The sequence below is a fragment of the Centruroides vittatus genome, unplaced genomic scaffold, assembly GCF_030686945.1.
Source record: "Centruroides vittatus isolate TY-2023 unplaced genomic scaffold, ASM3068694v2 contig_884, whole genome shotgun sequence".
In the NCBI taxonomy this organism is placed as follows: Eukaryota; Metazoa; Arthropoda; class Arachnida; order Scorpiones; family Buthidae; genus Centruroides; species Centruroides vittatus.
Window position 1 is genome coordinate 2,807,501 of NW_027122576.1, and position 22,777 is coordinate 2,830,277.

General features: G+C 28.7%; 1 long non-coding RNA gene across 1 annotated transcript in view; it reads right to left on the reverse strand.

The window, feature by feature from the left end:
• LOC136983718 (uncharacterized) overlaps positions 1-22,528 on the reverse strand; it is a 105,640-nt gene extending 83,112 nt beyond the window's left edge. Inside the window, exon 1 of the long non-coding RNA XR_010882079.1 lies at positions 22,238-22,528. This is a non-coding gene — a long non-coding RNA (uncharacterized lncRNA). The remainder of the gene's footprint in view (positions 1-22,237) is intronic.
• Positions 22,529-22,777: the final 249 nt, after the last annotated feature.

Genomic DNA, 22,777 nt, shown 5'->3' on the forward strand with positions numbered 1-22,777 from the left:
GAGAGGGGTTTTTGGTATTAGTAGATGATATATTGCTGACTTGCTGTTGACTGCCTGCAAACGACATGCGATCTCCGAGACACAATATCTCCAATGTCAAATGATTTCGATTCGCTTCTATTCCCCTGACCTATCTTTAGAATAAATATAATTCCTTATGAAATGTTTATATGTAACATAAATGCCACTTAAACTACTTTAGTAACATATGCTTGTTTTATATGCATTTTAAATTCATTTATCACTTGTATATAGCAGGTTTTACACCAAAATTATATTATCTAAATTCTAAAAATTCTTTGAATTAATTTACATATATATACATAAATATAAGTAGTGTTTAAAATGGCTTTCACGAACCATATTAAGATATAAATAGTGTGTATATAAAAGTTACTTTTGTAGGAATTAGAATAAAATTAACGCACGAAACATGCGAAAAATATAAATATTAACCTACTTTTACTATTTCTCGATGTTATTTTTTCTATATTCGTGTGTATAGACGTTCATTCAATAAATTGCATCCTTTACAACATCACTTATCTCCTATAAGTTACTAAGAGAAGTAGATAAATTCAGATGAAGCAAGTTATTAAAAATATTATTTTAAAAATCTCTAAATATCTAATATAAATTCAGGGAAAAGTTTTTAATAAAGAGACAAAAATTTTCCCCCAAAAACTTATTATTAAAAACAATATAAAAGAAAAAAAGAACGTCTTTCCAATAAAAGTATCCTTCACGCTTGATTTTTGCTTCATGTGAATAAAAATAAAAGTATGAAAAGAAGGGAGAAAAATACAATAAGAAGTTTCGTAAGCCACTATATAAAATGCTTATCAAACATAAAATTTTTCAATTTTCTTCCCTATCTAAAAAACTACGACCCCTTTTATATATATATAAACTCTCAGCTTAGAAATAATAATAATAATAATAGGAAAAAAAATATTAATAATTATTTATCAAGGAAAAGATATGTTTAAATTTATAAATTTATCTTTTAAAATATTTTATAATGTATTTTTTTTTTATTCTAAAATGTGTAAGGAACTCAGACATATCGAATTTTAAAGGAATTTCCAGTAAGAGCTAAGCAAACTCTCCTCGCTCTAACATGATTGTGGAAATGGAAATTCGTGAGCAAGCATTCGTTTGACCTGTTATTAACAATATATCATAAGTGTTCTACTTAAATATGAACTTGTGCACATCTCCAAACAAGCTTGAATTTTATTTATATATACAACATCAAAATCAGAATTATATCTTTCGTATATAAAAAAACACACACAGACACACATACAGACACTCACATACACACACACACACATATATATATATCTGACATCATAAATAAACTGAATAAGGATGAATCTTAGATAAAAATTTGAAATTCTAACCCTCAAAATATATTCCTGGAGTCAGTTTATGTTATGGTAAATTTATTATAGCAAGCATTCAATTTTTTCCTCCTTTTAATAATTATAAAATATACAGAAATAAAAATTTTACAAGTTGGATAGTCCGTCTGTATGCTGATACGTTTCCTATATATATATATATATATATATATGTCTTTTTTAATTATAAATTAATGATGCCAATTTTTTATGTTAACAGAAAGATTTTCTTATCTATACAATATTAAACCACGATAAAATTTTAAAATTTATTTAATAATTCTAAAATTATGGTTTGAAATTATTATATAATATCAAGTTAATATATAAGCCCTACTACAGATTAATTTCCTGCAAATATAATAAATTATAAAGAGAATTTAGCTTATAAAAATAATATTTTTTTATAGATTTTTAAGCAGGAGAAAGTAATTATAGATTGAAATTTTTTAAATAAAAGATTCTTATTAAAATTAAAAATTTTATGACGTAAAAAGCTTAAAATTTCAACAAATATAAATACTTTTAAGCTTAAATACGAGATGTATAACATCCAAATTATTCAATAATTCTAAATATATATATATTATATATATTAATTATAATAATAATTAGTATATGTTTGCTTAATTCTAATTAATTCTATAATTCTAGTTAATTCTATATGGGTTATATAAGCCTGTTTGAGACTACGTATGGTATTATTATTATTATTAAAGGTTCATGTAAGAAGGATATTTGAGAATCGTTGTCTTATTGACCATAATCAATCTTAATAAGGTTATAAAAATTTAATTTTCTTCAATAAAATTTTATCTGGTGGCAATTAATTATGTAAAAATAATATAATCTTCCTGGTATTTTATTATGTTGATGAAGAGTAGTTTGTTATGAAACTTCAATGTAAAATTTATAGGAAACGATTCTGTTTGTTGGAATTAATGTTGATGAAGATAAATCAGAAATAAATTAGTAAATAACTCGGGTTGATCGATAAATGAGTTATTCATCACTCATCTTTACACTCGAATCAATTAAATCGTTACAGAGAAGAGGGGAAAAAATAATAATAATACATTTTTTTACTGAATTATGTCGTTAATTATGATTAATCTTTACCAAGTTTAATTGTAATTAAACTTTAAAACGCATTAAATAAACTTATATATTTTATAAGGCGAAAGGAGCACCAATTTAATATATTATTAATAAAATTTTACAAGGTTTTAATTATATAATTGCATCTGATTAAGTTCATCTTGATCCTAACTCATAACAAAATAATATAATTACAATTAAAACTCAGAATTTTGCATATAAGAAAGGGGAATTTAATCAAGTTTATAACATATATGAATGTCCACATGCATAGTTTTATTTATGCATAAAATTTTATAGATTTTAATTATAATTACACCTCATTAAGTTTAATTTAATTACAATTAACTCTTACATACTTTAATTAGAATTGAACTGTAAAAGGTTAATTACATATTACACATAGGTTATAATAAATTAAAGCACTATTTTAGGGTTTAATTATAATTAAAACTTGTAAAATCTCACGAATGAAAACGAATGAATTTATATTAATTTTATACGTTATAATGTTAATTACAATTAAGTTCCTGTCAAGTTTAATTATAATAGATTCCTTGCTTGAAAAATATTGCAAACACTAGTTATAAAATTTATATAAAAGTTATATTGTAGACGTTAAAAGAGAAAAATTTATTATATTTATAAACGTTACGTAATCGTTATTTATAACGGTAATCTTACCCCTTCATCTTGATTAATATCGCATCTTCATTGTGTTTTCTATAAGCCACTCACGGAAAAAGTTTTTATCAAAAAATAATAATAATAAAATAAGTTAAAAATCTTTATCATTGCTGTTAAGAAACTTTTTATGATAAATAAATAAAAAACGAGCTGAAATTTTTAATCATATTTTTAATTTATTTAATTTAAAATATATGCTCTCCATCTCAAATTGTGCCTTGCCCCTGTACATCATACTTTTCCTGATAACAACAGAGTCGTGCCGGTCATTTATGTAATTCCGTTCTGGGAAGTCTCTCGAGTTGAAAATCTCGTGACTTTCGGTCTAGACCAGAAGTTAGTATACAGTTAATTGGGGCCTCATGCCCCTAAAATTTCTATATCCGATCTCGACTTTCATTTATCTAACATCAATCTCGAGATTAAGGAAGGACAGACAAACAGTCAGACAGACGACAGTGGGAATTTACGTCTGCAATTTTTTCAAATTGAGGCTCAATAATTTTTTAAAATAATGAATATAAATTTTTAACGTAAACGTCACCCGTTATTAAGCTTATAAATATTTTATTCGAGTGAAAAATATTAAATTAATTTATTCTAATTACTTAAATTTATATCACATTAAAGAATTTTTATCATCATCTAAATTTAGAAACTTAAATCTTCATTCTCCCTTCTTTCTGCTCCTTATTTAAATATTAGAATTAATTTATAACATAAATAAAGATAAATTAGAAAATATAATTTATTCATCTGAATATATTTATTTTTTACTGCTTTTAAATATATTATATATGAGCAACAAGTTTATAAAATATATAACGTTATACAGGTTATTTATAATTGATACGAGTATAAAACGTTATATCCTGTTAAATTCTCATTAATAAAATATTTAAACGTAATAAAGTATTAAAGAAAATGAACTAATTTTAATTAATTAGCAATAATTTTTAAGTCATAAACGATCAACTTGCATAAATTACAATAATTTCTTAATGAGGATTCCTTGATAATGTATGGATTTTGGTGAATGTCAACAGAAGAAATTATTTCGTATATTTTGATAAAAATATTTAAATTATCCTAAAATTAACTATTCCTGTGTTTGTTTCTGTTTTAATTTAATTTCTGGTATTTTCCAGCTCATTAATAAACAAATTAATATAAATTCGTTTTTAAAAATCTTAATAAAAGTTATACGAAATATTTGCCTTATGGAATTTCCTCGTTACAATTGAGATTCTGAAGCTTGGAAATCTCATTGGCCACGTGTATAATTACTAGAAAAATTTCAAGTTTTAATATTCTATAACTTATAATTGATTTATAATTATTTTAAAGTGCTTTTTTTATCGCTCATCTTTAATTTAAACGGATATTTACGGTATAATTTCTAAATTGTTCTCATGTTTAAATTCCTTATGAAAATTTAATACATTTTTAAATAATTAGCGATGCTAATTAAAGAAATAAAAGAAAAATCGATTTTCACCGAATATGGAAATTTTTACCAAATATAGAAAAAATGACGTAGAAATGATGCAATAATGGTTTTCGATTTTTTTTTTCGAAATTTAAACTAATTAATCGATTTCAAAGTTAATCAATCAGTTTCAAATATAGAAGAAAAAGTGACGTAGAAATGACGCAACAATAGTAATCGATTTTTTCGAAATTTAAATTAATTAATCGATTTCAAATTAATTAATCAGTTTCGTAAGCAAGGTTTGTAAATGAAATATATTAAATTAATCTATTTATAGAAACTTTTAACGTATGTGTAATACGATATCACGAAAGGTTTACATTACTCTATAGAATTTATTAAAGTTATAAATTACTTATTTAGAATTTTAAATAGAAAGATAATGCTTTATATATATATATAAGGCATTAAGTGAAGGGAACAAAGAATAAAAATCTGAAACACGATCACGATGAAAATATAAAAATCTCTACAACAAAAGCCATTCTTATAATCATATCATTGAACACGCCCCATTCTAAAAAACACTAAACTTCCCACCTCCGATCGTGTAGTCGCACGTGCGGAACACTAAAGGTGTGAAAGGGGGGACGGAATGAGCTGACAAATGCGCATGCGTTATAGTTTCGATCAATGTTATCCCTTGGGGAAGTTTACCAGAAACATTAAGTAACTTCTTTTATTCATGTGCTGAGGTTACCATTGATTTGATGCTAGCGTTAACAAAACCGGGTTTAAAGGTTAAAGAAAGAGTTCCCTCTTTTTGTTTTTTCTTTCTCTTTTTTTGTAATTTGATTCAATCTAATTGTTAAAAGTTCTCTCTATTTTTGTATGATTGTATCTTCTTTTATTTATTTATTTTTTTAAATTGTGCAGTTTAGTAAGGGAGGAAGGAAGGAAGAAGAGAAAAAATTCAATTTGAGCTCTTTATAATCATTAGAGTGTTTGTCTACAATGAAAATTAATGATTACTAAATAAACATTTTATAAAGATGTTTATGTACTTAGCAAGACGATAGAATTTTTCCTAACAACTACAGTTTATATTGTGTAACGATTAACAAGGAAGATGCACTAAGAACTACATAATAATGGAAAGCAAATTAGACTATTCGAGGATATTATACATTTATATAATTAGAGAGAGCAAATGTATAACATAATTATAACAGTATAATTTATTATAATAGGTATAAGGTAAGTTCTTAATGAATTAAATTTCAAGCCGCGTATTAATTTATGTTTAAATTCCTGTTTAAACGCCTTTAAAATGCGATGTTTTCCCTGGAATTAAAAGAAAATTATATAATTAGAATTAGATTTAAGAGAAAAAAAAATTATGCATGAAAGGTTGCCAGGAAACTATTTTTCTACGCGTTAAGTAGTAAATTTATTTATAATGGTTAGTCGTAATAACATTGTGTAAATTAGAACGAATTTTAAAATAATAATAATAATAATTCTTTTTTAAATTAGTATTTTTACGACGAAAGGAATGTTAAAAGTGGCATTCACGTCCGAGATGATGTAAGCGTTTACATGTAATTAAGAAAGGGTTTTAAATGGGAAAACCGTTTGTGTTTGCCCTCTACAGGGTTAACTGTAGTTGAATAATAATGAAACAATCTCTATTGGTAAAAATAACATAGCCTATTTAACTTCTGGTGCGTAGAAAGTTTTATGTCGTTAAGTGAATGGATACCAGTCAAGCGTTATATTCCATCAACTCATCTCTTCTATTCGCTACTGAATTCGTTATAAGAATTTCATGTTTACAGAAGTCCCCCTCTTTCAGTTTTGACTTAGAAATTCTAATTATTAAATCGCTGATTCTAGAGATTCTTTTCAATTGATGAGAAAACTGTTTATTTTGTCACAGTGGAAAAGTCTTCTTTAAAGATTACATGTTGCAAATTTGTAATTGTGACTAAACAAAGAAACAATGCATAGCCATAGCCAGTCAAATAATCGCTTAGTTTTCTTTTTCTCTTTCTCTACCCATTTCCCAGAGGATCAATACCTGCTTCATGTTGGTAGTTCATGTGTCATCAGTTTAGCGGTATTTCTTCTCTTTCACCGCTTTCTCGATCATTCCCTATTCCTTAGTTATATTACGACCAGGTTTTTGGTATTATCAGCTTGTTTATCTGCTGTATCGGCTTGTTTATCACACCCTCTCATCTGCCTTTTGTAGCAAAACTTTCTTAAATAGCGGAAGATCTTAAAAGTTACTCAATGGAGAAGGGGAAGACATTAAAAATTATACAAGATCCCTGATAGATATTAATTAATTAAGCAGTGTTTTTTCCTTTGTTTAGCATAAGATTTTTCGGTTTTTTAACGGAATTACATTCGAGTTTTTGACTTTTACGGCGAGTTATTTTAATTTTTTCTTCGACGAATAAGTTGTTAAAATCTTTATAAATTAGATACACCCTCTTAATCGGCGTATAGAATTAATACTACATCACTCCACGCTAACATAATTACGAAAAAAATCGCGCAAGAAGTGTCAAAATCTGATAGAAACTACCTCCAGAGTCTTATACATTAAAATTCTAACGTATAATGCGCAGTCGAAGGAGTGTATATAACTCCATAATGGATAACCAGTAAAGAATTATATGACGATAAATATTTAAATAGACACAGAAAATTTCCGAATATAACAGTTTTAAATATTAAGAAAACGGTTTATAATAATTTAAAACAGGCCGGAGAAAACACGAGAAAAACTTTCTCAAATGTATGAGTAAATATGGTAATATAGACACTTCTAGGTCAGTTCTGCTGATACTGATGCAATGAAAACTTTCTCCTGTCACTTTCTCTTTCTGACACCAGACGGTTATTTGATAAATTGGCTTGCACATGAGCTATCCTCCTTGGCGCACAAAGAGGACAGAGTTGCATGCTGGGAGGAATATCACCATTATACTTACTGGGGTATGGGAGGTTGAAAACTGATCCATGTCAGCTTTTCACGGGGTCATAACTATATAGAAATGTTGTATTGAACTCGTAACAGTTGTCGGGATGTAACGTTATGGTTCCTAAAGCCTCTTTGACTTTACCTTATATGTATTGATAAGCTCCATATTGGATAAAACACGTCTTGTCATTGGTTTCCGTTCGAAGGCGTATCAACAATATGTTGATCAAAGGGATAAATTCTTAATACTTCCAACTGAGAGATACGTTTCTAGTGGTTATATAAGTGTGGATAATCTATCAATTTATCGATTTTTCTTAATAAATCTTTGCTCAAGCTATTAATGGCTACGGATAGAGTTGATTTTCTCTTCGTAATAATATAATAGCCTTAAGCTCTTTATTGTTGCGATCAATGTTTCAATACCGTATCCAAATATCGTCATTAATAATCTCTATGGTCAATAATTGCTTAACTCGGAATTTTATTCCTGGAATATTACAACGTTTGTAATATTTTTCAATCAAACGGCCAATCCGAATAAAGCTTCGACGTGCTATTTATATTTTCGATGAAGTTCATTCCGGTGGTGTCGATTAGCTATATGGCGCTCGAGGTAAAATTAATTGAAATAATCTTAAATTTTTTTTAAAAAATCAAATGTGTAAGGGAGGAAGAATGATATTTTAAAGAAGTTTTCCGCGCTTAATAATAAATTCCGGAATTAAACGTAAAAGTATAGGAGGGAAGAAAAAGTTTATTGTTATACGTGTAATTAATAGATGAGACGAATTTTGTACTTACGTTCGTATTATTAATTAAATTTAGTTTCTTTTTTTAAAAAATACATTCATCTCAATTTCTTTTTATCATTCGTTCAATCGTTATTACTGCAGAAAATCGTCTCATTATCTTTTAAAAAAATTTTTACATTCTTTCAGCATTGGTAATCGAGCACGAAATAAAAGGAAGATTAAAGATTTACAGTTAAAAATTGAAATTAAAAAAAATAATAAAAATAATAATAATTAAAAAACAAATTTTATATATATTTATATATATAATTAAATTCAGGAAATGACGAATACTCATGCGTCATCTAATGACGTTGTAATTATACGTCACTTCCTGAACAAGTTTAAATTAGTTGGAATATAAATTAAAGATTTTTGTTCATGAAATTTTTTTTATGAAATTCTATTCTTTATTTTTGTGTTACGTAAACTATTTTTTTTAATGGGATGATAATTTAATGTAAAAATAGATCATTTTTTCTCCTCTTCCTCCTCCTCCTCCTCCTCCTTTTCTTCTTGTTCTATGATTTTTTTTTAATATCTAATTCTTCAAAAGCTTTTACGAAATTGCTTTTATTTAGTATAAAAACGGGTTTCACTTTATGTTATTGCTTCTGCCATCAAATAATATTGTTAAAGGCGGATTTTAAATACAACGTAAGCTTAATCAGGATTTTCTTAAGAGGGGAAAAATCCCTTTTCTCCCCAATTTTTCTAATTTTAAAAAATTTCCAGTAGAACCACGTGATAATAACGTTTTTTACCCTCTCCACAAAAGAAAGGGCCGACTTAAGGTGATTAAAACGCATTCAGTAACACGTCGATGAGTATTAAATCCCGTCACGTGACTACATTACCCGTTTAAATGCGCTTTTTTTTCATTATTACCCGGTTTAGGGAATTTTTTTTCCCTCCCCTTCGGTTTAGATAATATCGAGATTTAATTAAAGTAGCAGCAACAATGCATATGTAAATCCGTCTGATTGACGTTGCAAAAGTTTTAAACAAACTAAGTCGTTACTTAATTATTCGTACACTAATAGGATACTATTAATTACTGCGATCACGTGAACCCCACTGTCGAAGTGGTCAACGTTACTTTTACTGAAAAGTTGAATTTAGTTAGAAGAATTTACAATTCCGAAAACGTCAATTGATGATGTCTCCTTAATCACCCGACACCAATATCATTATTCATTTAAACTCCTTTTGAACCATTTTAAAAGAAAATGGAGTTGAAAATCGGGAAGAAAGGAAGAAAGAAAGGGGAAGGAGACAGAGACAGAGAGGAAAGGAAATAAATAAAAAATAAAAAAATAAAATCAATTTTTACAGAACTTTTCTACTCGTCACGTGAGTCTAAATCATTATAACCTAACACCGTGTGATTGTTGACCCTTTATAATTTAAAAAAAAATGGCGAGAATTCATTCGTGATAAATCCGAAAATGGTTAATTCTCACGCAAAAAAATAGAATAAAATAAAAATTAAATTAAAAAAGTCCAAAGCGCCCGCATCACTCGAAAATGCCTTTTAATTGTCTCGTTCGTTTGATTAATTAACGCGAATAAAAATTTTCGTAAAGCATAAAAGAATCGGGTGAAGAGAGATGTGAACCCGTTTCACACTTTATTTCCTGCCTAATCACGTGACAAGAAATTATCCTCTCGACCAAGTGATCGGGTAGCGGTTACGAGACCGCAAATAAGAAGCAATCTACAAAAGAAAAGTAAGCAAAGAAAGTTAAAAAATATATATATATATATAAAAGTCAGACAAAAGATTACAACTAGTAAAAAAAATAGAGAGAGAGAAAAGGGGTGGTTAGTTTTAGAAGTGTTTACACATCTTCCTAACCGAAACCAGTGATTTTTTTAAGAAAATCGACGGTGGAAAATGCCAGAGAGATGATAGAATCTTTAACTTTTCATAATATTAAATATTATTTTGGCGAAGTGGCAAAAATAAATAAAATCTCCCCCCCCGCTCCCCGACAATCTTCTCTAAACATGGCAACTTGTTTTCATTAGGCAATTGCTTTTAATTAAACGAAGTGATTCTAATTAAAACAAACTCATTTAGAACGATTGAAGTAGCTTAATTATTATAAAGAAAACTTTTATGTATGATTAAAACATAATATTTCTACCCTTTAATGCTGCTTAACTTTACATAATTTAAACTTTGATTTACTATTTTCACATTTGCTTTGACGTTCATGCATCGAGATTTTTCAAATATTTCATTCGAAAACTTCCCCCTCCTTTCTGTAACAGTCCAGTGAACATTTCAACTATGTTTTCAACATTTTGAAATCGCATTAAATATTTATCCCAACGTTCGTATGTTCTTAACCATTCAAAGATGGCGATGGACTATTTTTCATATTTTTTCCTAAATATTCAATTTTCTCTAAGAGTTTCGGAATTAGTTATTAGAAAAACATTGAAACATTTAATTTTTAATCGTTTAGTTTAAAAAAAATTTCGGAAATTTTAATAATTATTTAAATAAATCGTTCGAGTTTTAAAACACACCACTGAATTTAATTTTTGCGGTAGTATTTAAATTAAGCGCGAGCTAAATTCTGTTTCGTCTTTTATAGATCGTTTATTGTGTAGGAAATTTCTTCACTTATCTTTTTTTTAATGTAATTTAAGTTTAAAATAATGTAAAATTAACGATAAATTGTATTAAAAGTGAGTAACTTTTGGAATATTTTACGATTTGATGCATTTATTACGGAATGATAATATATATAAAAATTCATTATTATTCATTTATAATTAAAATATATATTCGAATTATTAAGAAAAACGTTGGAGAATTTAATTTAAAATTGTTTAATTATGAAAACTTTTATTAAACTTCTTAATTTATTAAAATAACGTGAATAATTTATAAGAACACCATTGATATTATTATACACTACACTATTTAAACATAGCTCGAGCTTGCATCTGTTTCCTCTTTTTTTTTTTTTTTTAAATTTTTTGTTGAAAAATGCTAGAACCTCCAATAACGGCAACCTGTAAATGGCGACCATCTTTCCAGTAAGACTTCTTTTTGGAATGCACACAGAACAATCTCCGAAAAACGGACGATTTTTATGTTTCTATCAGTGGCCGTTGTTCACAGGTTTAACGTATAAAGAAAGCGTTTTTCTTCTTAAAATTTTTTTTCCTTTCTTTTGTAGACACTTGGTTTATGTATACAGTTAAACCTCTGATCAACGGACACTAACGAAAACATAAAAAAGGTCGCTGTTTACAGGTTATTTCTTATGCATTTATGCAAAAAAAGATGGCAGTTGTTTGGAGGTTATTTTGTTTAAAAAAGAAGATATTGAATAAATGGCTATTACTCGAACTAGCCGTTTTTGGGGGGTCAATTAATGTAGAAATAAATTAGATGACGAATTATAAAGGTCACGAAACGATGACGTCTGATTAAATACGGGACCTTTAAGGTCGACATGTACAATAGAAAGCCTTCAGAAACGTGATATAAATGCAAAAATATATATTTTTGTTGATTTCATTTAAAGAAACACAAGAAAATATGTGTTATTTACAGGTGAAAAGAATCAAATTTTTAGATAAATTTATGAAAATTTCATCCCAATAGCCTGGAAGTTTGGAGAGAAAAATCAAAAAATAAACCCCATTATTTTTAATATTATAAGACATATAACTTTAAAATACTACCGCAGAGTGGAATTTTTACTTTATTTATTATTATTATTTTTTATGTATTTAAAGGAATAATAATCCTAAACTTAAATTATATTTTAAGAGAACGGCATCTCCATTTGCTCCAAGATATTAAATTCACTTTCTCCAATCACCAGATATTAATCTGAGAGAATATCTTTGATATCTTAGCTACCATTCGCGTGTTTTCCGATGTAATTGCATCCGAAAACACACGCATACTAATCAGAATGAATTTAAACGAACGTATTAGTATAAAAATAAAAGGAAATTGTAGAAGAATTTCGTTAAAACATAGAGAAATCCATGCCAAAAATATTTAAAAATGCTTTTCTGTAAAAAAATGGATATGGAACCAAATACTTGTCTTTATAATATTTAATTCTAACATTTCTATTTTTATGAGATGAGGAGGAGGAGAAGAAGAAGGAGAAGGAAAGAGGAAGGGGAAGAGGAGGAGGATGAAATGGAAAAGGAAGGTGAAGAGGAGAAGAAAAAGAAAGAGGAGGAGGAGAAGAAGAGATGAAATTTTATACATCTGTATTTAAAAGCATTTTGTAATTTATTTTATAATATATTTTAAATTAAATTTTATATTAACTATTTTTTAAAAAAATGTTTAAAAATACATCAAAACTAAAATAAGTTTAATAATAAAATAATATCTATCATGAATAAATTTATATTTTGTTTCATTTCTTTCTAGAAACTAACTATAAATGAACTTTCTCTGTACAAATATTTATAAATACGTTTAAATATTAAAATTTAGAAAAATAATGAAAATTTTTAAATATTTTAATGTAAAGACAGCAAAAATTATTGTGACATCTTAAATTTTTAATCACATTTTAATTTTATTTAATTTAAAATATATGCTATCTATCTGAAATTAGTAGTGTCTTGCCCCTGTACATCATACTTTTCCTGATAACTGCAGAGTCGTGCCGGTCATCTATGTAACTCTGTTTTGGAGGAATTTTTATAATTATAATTACGTGATTTCCGGTCGATACCGGAAGATCGTACATAATAATCTGGGGTCTCTTGCCCCTAATTTTTCCATATCTGATCTCAACTAATACCGTTCTCAAGCTCAAGGAAAGACAGACAGAGGGAATTTTGTAGATCGAAATTTTTTTCAAATTGTAGATTTATAAATTTTAAACAATACCAAACCGTTAATAAGACAAATAAAAGCATAAAATAAAATAAAAATTATTCACGTAATAAGTACATTAAATTATTATTATTTTCTTCCACGATCATACCTTAACAATACAGTGTATGATAACATTTGCAATCACCGAAAGAAAAAAAAAAAATCCGATTAAAAAAACGAAAATCCCCACCGAACATCCTTAATAAATATATGTTAACACCACCCCAGACTATCACAAAAAGCAATAAGATAAATTTAAGACGGTGGTGTATATTTTTAAAGCTGGGAATTGATTTGAAGAGATATTTTTTCTTGGCCATCATAAAAAATAACCATCCTTGACGTGTAATTAATTTTATGTTCTCGACTAAATGTGTCTTGGGGTTGAAATTTTATGCGAAAGTCGAAAGCCAGATACAGGAACAATGTTCTTCTCTCTGCAACTAGTTTTCTGCTCCAAAGAAACTTCTTGCACTTATCTGTTCCCAATTAGAATTCCAGAGTTTCTATTCTCGATCGAAAAACTATTCTTCACCCCCCTTCTTCTATCCCCAGACCGTTGCTTCCTTCCTATTTTTTTTTAGTTTATTTTATTTTTTTTTTATTTTATTTCCTCTGCTGCCATCCCATTCACAAATTGGAATCGGACATACTTCAACGATTTATTGTATTGCTTTGGGTTAATGCAAGAGCAACTTAGTCGGGTAATGTGGATCGTAATTTTGTACGATATCCTGTCGTGAATATGGCATCCTATCAGGATCGTTGGAGATAGCCAGATATTACCAGAAAAATCCAGGATTTGTCAATCACGGTAACTCGCATTGACTAGACAAGGGTTTAAGGATGGATAGTTGCATTCTCTTCTTCTTACTGATGCAGCTGCGAGGGAAAGTTTTTTCTTTTTTTTTCCTCCTCTTTCTCTCAATGATTACATTAAGAAGGAAAGTCGTAAAAATGAGCCAAATTATATATATATATATATTTTCTTCTTACCCGAAAATTCCACTTTGATTGGCTGGTTGAACATTTGTAAGCCGGAATATTCTTCGTTTTTTTATTGTTTTCTTATATTATTTGACAGTATTTTGATATATTAAATGCCTTAAGACTTTATAAAATAGATCCTAATCCCTATATAGCGACTCCTTAAATAACACCAACCTCGTAAAGAGCGAACGGATCTTCCTCGTGAGTAATACAGAACCATTGAGTATCTGCGAATTACTAAATTTTTTTGCATTGTTATCACCTAATTTGAGGTACTTCGATTTAGCGTCACACTCGATTTAACGCCAGTTTCAGACGGGAATAAATGGTGTCGCCGAATCGAAGCTCGACTGTGACAGACAGATAAGCAGACAGACTAGCGAGTGTAAATTATATATATAAAGGAGGTAATATATATTTTAAATTAAAATTACGAATTATATTTAAGGTTAAAATATAACTTGAATATAAGGTTATATTTTAAAAAATATATCTTCCAAATAAATAAATAAATAAAATGGATTTAGTGTCTTTCTACTAGGACATTTGATGCAGTCTTCGAGAGATCGAACTTAAATCCGTGGATTTGTTTTATTCACTTACTGTAAATCCACTATTAGTTACTTACACCTTTCACAAAAAAACTTTTAGCGGGATTTCCTACATCTTTACTGCCAACATTTTAGGCAGGTAATGTCCGAATTACCTAGAATATCTATAAAACTTTTTAGAGACACCCGTTCTTTTCCGTTTCAACAAGTAAAAATCGTGCTTAAAATAAAATCGATGCCGCTCATAATTTCGTATATAAACCAAGAAACGTTTTTTATATATATAGAACTTAAATAATGCTTTAAGTTTATGGATTTTTTTATAAAATATCACTTTGAAATGGAGCGAGACGAATGCGAACTGCTTCTTCGCATCCTTCGAAAGTTTCCTTTCTCTCTCCTTTCCCCCATTTTTAGGTAAAATTATACTGCATTTTAGTCTATTACGCCCATTTCTAGTGTTGTTTAGTATTATCTGGAACGTGCACACACGGGGTGGTACATAAAAGACATTTTTTAAACTTTGAAGTGCTCATTTGATACTTCAGGAAAACTCTTCTCTTTTGACATTTTATCAGTAAAAAACCAAAGCAAATTCGTGGGATAAAACCAGATAGAGTAATTCTTTTTATTTCTATCGTCAAATCAGACAATTCTGTCGACAGATTTGGGAAAAGCAAAGGTGAAAGAGGGGTAGAGAAGAGAGGAAGAAAAAAACTTGATACTCCTGGGAATCTCTAACGCCAGCACTCGTGGCTTTGCTCACACAAATCAAGAAAACTCTTCCCTGAGATGACAAATCAAGAGAATTTAGAAACTTACTACATCATTACATGGCTTCGACTTCATGTTTTATCACTTACTCTATCAAAGACCACAAAAGAGACAAGTAAATTAATCTTATAAGACTATTTTTGAACCATTTTAACAATTAAAACGTTTATTAAACGATGTAGAAAATGGTCTAGACTTAAATTATATTAAAAATAAATCTCTGAGACAGAATAAATTGATTAAAATAAGTTAAATTATCCCAAAGCATCCTTTGAATTCGAAATGATTAAATAAGATTACGTTACACAATAAATTACAAATTGTCTATCGTAGACGAATATATCCCTTTAAGAAATTAAATTTTTAAGTTATTTTCCGTGTTTTATTTAAAAATTCGATTTAAAATCGGCAACAATTGCTATAAAACGATAAAGTCGTATCCGTTTCCTCTGCTTAATCAACAAGATTCACCACTTTATACTAATTATCACACGTCACACGATACCTCATCCATCATAAATTGAATAAGCATGGCTTGAAGCTGGTAAGAATTAAAAGAACTTTTGTCTAACATATAAAGTGGGCGTTTTATGAGCCGAATAATCGCCTAATGATATCAACTCTAAATGAATATTGCTGATAAACATCGAAGAAATATCTCCCTTCCTTCTTCTCTTCTATAAAACGATTTACTGTATATTTTCCCTATTTTAATTATAATAGCATCGTTCTTTAGATTAGACATATAAAAAATAAATTTCCGTTTTTATTCCTTCCTAACAAAAGCAGTATTTTTTTTTTACTTTATTCCCTAATATCTCTAAACGAAAAAAGTTATTTTTACTATTTTATCCCTTAAGAAAAATTTCAATCCCTATTCGATTCTCAATAAAGATCATGTTATCCGTAAAAGAAAACCAATCTCACTATTTTATTCCTAAACAAAAAATATTATCTTCAATTTTTCCCTAAAGAAAATATATTTCTTTCTTTTATTCCGATGGAAAACGTCATTTTTTGCATTATCCCTAAATAATAAGTTAATTACTTTAAATTACCATTTTAACCAAAATAACTTCCATAACGTAACATTTTTCCTGTTTTATCCTTAATGAAAAAATATCCCTATTTCATTACAATTTCTCACTTTATCCCCCTCCCCCAAAAAGAGTAAAATTTCCCTATTTCGTTTCTAAACCAAGGATTAAATCTCTCATTTTATCCCTAAGAAAACAGTGTAATTTCCCTTTCAGGCGATTTTACGCCACATGAGAATACGTTCGAACAAATTTAGCAATTAGAAGGCTCTAAACAAACATCAAAGTAACTTAACTCTTTCACGCAACATATTCTAAAGGACAAATAGGCCTTTGAGGGAAGATTCGACCTCTTTGACGACTAACAAATTCTCATTCCAACTGATGAATCTTCCTTTATTCTCAGTTAAAATTCCCATTCCTAACATCCTCCAATACAATTAAAACCCTTAAACACCACCTTCCTACGACAAAATTCGGTCCCAATATCGTATAAACATATCCTAAACCATTAAGTTTCGTCGAACTTATTTATTATCTTACCAACAAATATTCTAATTTAAATTTAATTTCTGAATTAACCGAGTAGAGTAGACTTTCAAAACTAATAATTAAACAACAGGGCTACCAATTTGGAGTTGTTAAATTTGTAATTCTCCAGGTGGAAGCCGTGATCTTAATTAATAATTAAACTTGAAGATGTTATATGGTGGATTGTTATTGCTGCGAAAGGGGGGACTTACAATTCCTTAAAATGGGATTTTATTCTTGTTTTTTATATAAGAATTTTTTTCCTGACAATCCCCTTTTTCAAGAATGACAAGCTGCCTTAAAGAAGTTTGTAAGTTGCGTGGAGTTTTTGAAACATTTGTCCAATCAATCTTCCAATCTGGAATGGTACAGAGTAAGGACTCTATTCCTCTTGTTGTTACCGATCATTCTCTAACGTTATTGAGTGATAGACATTTTTTATATTCTAACAGAAAAAGGGGAATCACTCTCTTACTCTATACAACCAAAGAAATCTTCAAAGAATAAAGAAGATGGCGGCGAAAGAAGAAGAAGAAGAAGAAGAAAGGGTGATACGTATGAATTATTTAGTGATTTTATAACTATAAACGTTTCTTTTTCTCTACGTTAATTTATCTATTTACCACGAAGATATTGTAATTAATTAATTTTTTTTTTCTTCTGACTTCATTCCCCAATTCCCTGATGTGATTTCGTAGAAATCCCCGAATGGTCCCCCAGGAGATTTTTTTGTTTATCCCTGTATTACCGGTTGCTTTTCGTTGATGTTTAGGTAATATCCCCCGTATCAGGGAATTAGCACGTGTAGAATTATTAAGCACAGTTTCCCTTGAGCTTATTTAAATCTCTATTTTGGGGTTTATTATTTCTAATCTCGAAATAACGGGATATCTGCTCGTAATAGTAGACCTAATAATTCATCCGTGACTTTTTCTTTTTCGTATAGAGTATGCTACTAACAAAGAATTACTTTATCAGAACAGGGAGAAAATTCCCCGTTTTGTCTGTAATGAAGAGGAAATTTTCTGTTTTATCCCTGACTAAAAGTTCCCTAGTTGTCTCTAGTAAGGAAAATAATTTCTCAATTTAATCAGCAATTAAAATTCTCAATTTAATTCTTAATTAAAAACTTAAATTACCTACTTGATTATTAATAAAAATAAAACATAATTTACTTATTTAATCCCTAAGAAAAACATACAGTCTTCGAAGAAAAACATTTTCCCTAGTTAATCCTTACCAAAGTATAATTTCCCTATTCTATCTGAATAAAATAAAAAATACACTTCCAAACACGAAAAATCCGTAAAATTTACTAAATTAAATTAAAATTTTAAATCATTTAATTATCAATCCTAAAATTATTAATACAATATCAAAAGACTTAACACTACATCACATCCCTTGACTCCGCTCTGTAGGGAAAAATCCCTACAGAAGGATAAAAACCCCTATTTAACTTAAAACATAATTTTTAACTTTAAAAAACATTTCCTTAAATACGCTTTCAAGAAAATCTATAGTTTAAGTTAGCTTATAACTAATATTTGCTCTCCTTTGTTTGTAACACACGCTCTTACAAATAAAGATAAATTCCTCAGATTTAGTAGATATTAAGAGTTTTTTTTCCCCTCTTTCCCCGGATATTTAAATAAATCCCTATATTACTTAATGTTACGGTACGTAATTTGAGGATATTGGAAATGTCCATAAGAGGTCGGCAGTTTCCCTACAGATCATGTAAATCCCTAAACCACTATCTAAAGTATGGCATTACGCTTATTACTGGAAGGCTTTGAATTTTTTATTTATTTATTTACATTTATTCTAGAATTTTAAGTAGAAAAGAGTAAGAAATTATCTATAATTTGAGAGGGAATTTTTATCATATTATTTATTTATTTTATTTTTTCCATGTTATTTATATTTATCTTTCTATGACTTTTTAATGCAAGTTTCTGCAGTTTTAGATTAGAATAAGGTAAAATATGATGTTTAAATTTTTAAAAATGGTATACGAGATAACTTAAAATAGGGAAATATGATTTAAATATTAATTTTAAATGAATTTTCTCGATGACAGATTCTTTGTATGTATATATAAATGCATTTATCTTCCTTTAAAATTCGTGACATTTCTCACTTTCAAATGTTGAATTTTTATGGAATTTTTAGGGAAAATCAAAGCTTATTTTTTTGGATTATTTTATTAAAAAATTAATTAAATTTAACTTAAAAAATTTTTAATTTAACGAAAACTAATTTACAGTTTAAAAATTGTAAAAACGTACAGATCGACGGACGTATTTTCTACATTAGAAAGTAGATTATTTAGTTTAATATTTATAAAAATATCATCGATTAAAATAAATAAGAAATATTCTTTCCTTGTTTTTATGAGATTAAAGAAATAAATAAATAATAATAATAATAATAATGATAATATTTATTAAAATTTCTGTAAAAGATTCTTTCTTTTATATTTTAGTTGATTAAGTTATAAAAAAATTATGCCTAAATTAAAGTAACTTTTTTAAATTTTACAGTAGATTTCCCTAAATTTACTAAATAAATTTATAATTCAGTACAGTTTTTAGGGATTTTTTTTCGTTTAGGGAAATTAAATGAAACAGAAAAATAAATCTTTGGTTGATGGCATTAAAAAATATTTTTTTAAGGATTAATTAGGGAAAATATGCTTTTTTTTATATTAGAGATAGAGTAGGAAAATTGATTTTCTTCAAGGATCAAATAGGAAATATATATATATATTTAAATTAGGAATTAAATAAATAAGGAAATTAAGTTTCAGTGATCAAATTGAGAAATATATAATTGTAATTATATAAAAATTAAGGGGAGAAATCAAAGAAAATATCTAAGTTTACAGCATTTTCATTTCGTAATACTCAAAAAACTTAATTAAAAATTTTAATATTAATTTTTAATTATTTCTACAGTTTAAATATATATATATATGTATGTATATAAAAAAGCATGACTCTACGCAAGATGGCGAACGAATTTTTGCTGTTTTGAACTTTTTATTTTATTGGGGAAAAAATGCATATACATGCAGAGAACATCAGTCACAACTTGTATTAAAAAATATCAGAAAATAGAGAAATCCTAGCTGCAGAATGCGGGGAAAAAAGAGTAAGAATTTCAATTTGAAACCGAAAGAACCCGAATGTATCAAAGTTAAGAAATAAATATTTGTTCTAGTAGTTCCGAAAATGGCAAAATATTCAGTAAACGAATAATGGCTGTAAGCGATGAGAAGGAACAAGTAAAGTAAAATCGATACAAAGACCAATCGACATATACAATTACTAACTCAACGTATATGAGGTTTTGCATGACATTTTACATGAAATATCCCTAAGAACAGGGAAATAAGGATGGGCCATCGCAAGATGAAACGGCTATTTTACGTCATAAATATATTTTTTAAAAGAAAAAGTGAACGGAAATTTTATCTATAATCCATTTTACTTCTTTGATCGCGGATGAGGATGCTTTAATTCGATCTGCAACGTCTTTGAAACATAATAAAATATAACCTCCCGAGAATGTTTAATGCAATAAGAATAATAAAATATGAAATTCTGTTCATATAAAATGAGGTTTTATTATATTTTTTTCGGTTTTTTCCCTCTCTTCTTCGTACGGATGCACTCTTAGTTTGCTAGGATAGAGAGAAGGAAGAGGAGGGAGAGGAAAGTTGCTCGTTACGCGCATTATGCACCAGTTTAATTATTTTGTCGCTTTAATTAGGTATGTTTAATCACTAATTAATAGTTAAGAATGTTTATTTAAGATATTACACCTTGGGACATTAAAATTAGCCGGTTGGTTGTACTTTTCGGAGGATGCATCAAAATCTTCTCCTCCATAATGGTGGCAATTTTATGAGTACTAAAAACAAGAAGAAATAAAAAAACGGGCAAAAATATTTTCCCTTTCTTCACTTTTCTTTGTATTATCTACATTGCAAAGAACAATAACTTAAATTTAATTAAAGAGCATTTGCTTTCATAGTTTTTTCCTCCCCCTTCTAAATTCGTCTCTCTCTATAATTAGAAACACTAAGTAAATTTTTTTCTGTAAAAGAAATCCTGCTTATAAATTAATTATTACATTTTCTAATCGATCATTTTTTGAAATTTTCGGGCAAAAATTAATTTTTAATTTTCTCTTAATTATATTTAAACTTAACAGGTTTTCATGGTAGAAGTTAAGGGACAAAAAAGAGAAGAGAGAGAGAGAGAAGAGAGAGAGACATTCTTTATGAATGGAACATCGAGGTATTATTAAAGATTTTCTTTTCTTTTGAAAAAAATTCTTACTCTGCATGAAAGGAATAAAAGTTTTGATCGAAGAATAAAGTTTTATGATATCCATCGCTTTTTGGTGCAGATATGTGGATTGCATGGCTTTTGGCCCTTTGCGCTCCTGCAATTTGGCTTTCCAATGGACAATTGCTGCCGCTAACCACAGCCATACAATGTCAAATCCAAAGGATTTTATCGATATTTCTGTGGAATACTGTGCGTTCCCAACATTGTCACGCATTTCTCCTCTTTCTCCGGACATCTCCCCGGAGATTGCTAGGAATTTGATACGACCCGTCTAGCAAACTACGATCGCCTTCGTGCAACTAAACGTTCCAAGCATTTCTGGAAATTTATTCACAAACAAACACCAACAATCTACAGATTAATCTCATCGAGATAAGATAGCATCATCGCATCTTTAACTTACTTATGAATTAGCTCGAGCGGGACTCGTAAAAAAAACCCCGTTAACGTACTTAACTAATCCAATTTTATGGAAACCGAAATTCATTACCAAGAGCAACGCGTATGCAGGGGCGAGGAAAGAAAATTAACTTATCCGCGGGATACAAAACGTCGGAAAAAATCCGTTATCTTGGACTATTCATCTATCTGAGTCGCGAGCATCTGTTTTTCTGGCGAAAATCCATGGAAAATCCTAGCGATCAGCTAAACATATGCTGCCTCGGTAATAAACCATTTACAAACTATAGCTTATATTGATGATCTTACCTGCCTCCTCACAAAGAGAACCGAAGATAGACACTGAGTGAGGTCTCAGCATGGTCGGCAGGCACACTCGCCTCTCTATGTCCCGGATGTTCTGCTATCCCTGTGTCGTCTGGACTCCTGGCGTCTTTTAACGTGGCGCCAACGACGGACCACCGACTCGCTACCAAACCAATCCAATAAACAAAGCTCGGCCACCAGAACTCTTCTATATACGGAGGTGCCGGTGCTCCGTTCCACCCGACAAGATGGCAAAGTCCGAAAAGGTGTCGAGTGAGAGAGGGCCAGGACCATTCCCTGTCACGTGTTTCTAAAGCAGGCGGGTTCTCCTCTCCATCACCGTTCGAGTGGTACGTTATCAGAAAACCTACCGGAAAATCGGTTAGCCTGTGCTCCTCTTTGAAGTTACGGCTTGAAAAGACACCGTTTAAGTTTTATTCCTACTCCAAATATCTTGCGCCTTTTTAACTTATTCCTCTATGTGCATAATTATATTATTATTATTTTTTAATTTTTATTTTAAATAATAATAATTTCAAAGAT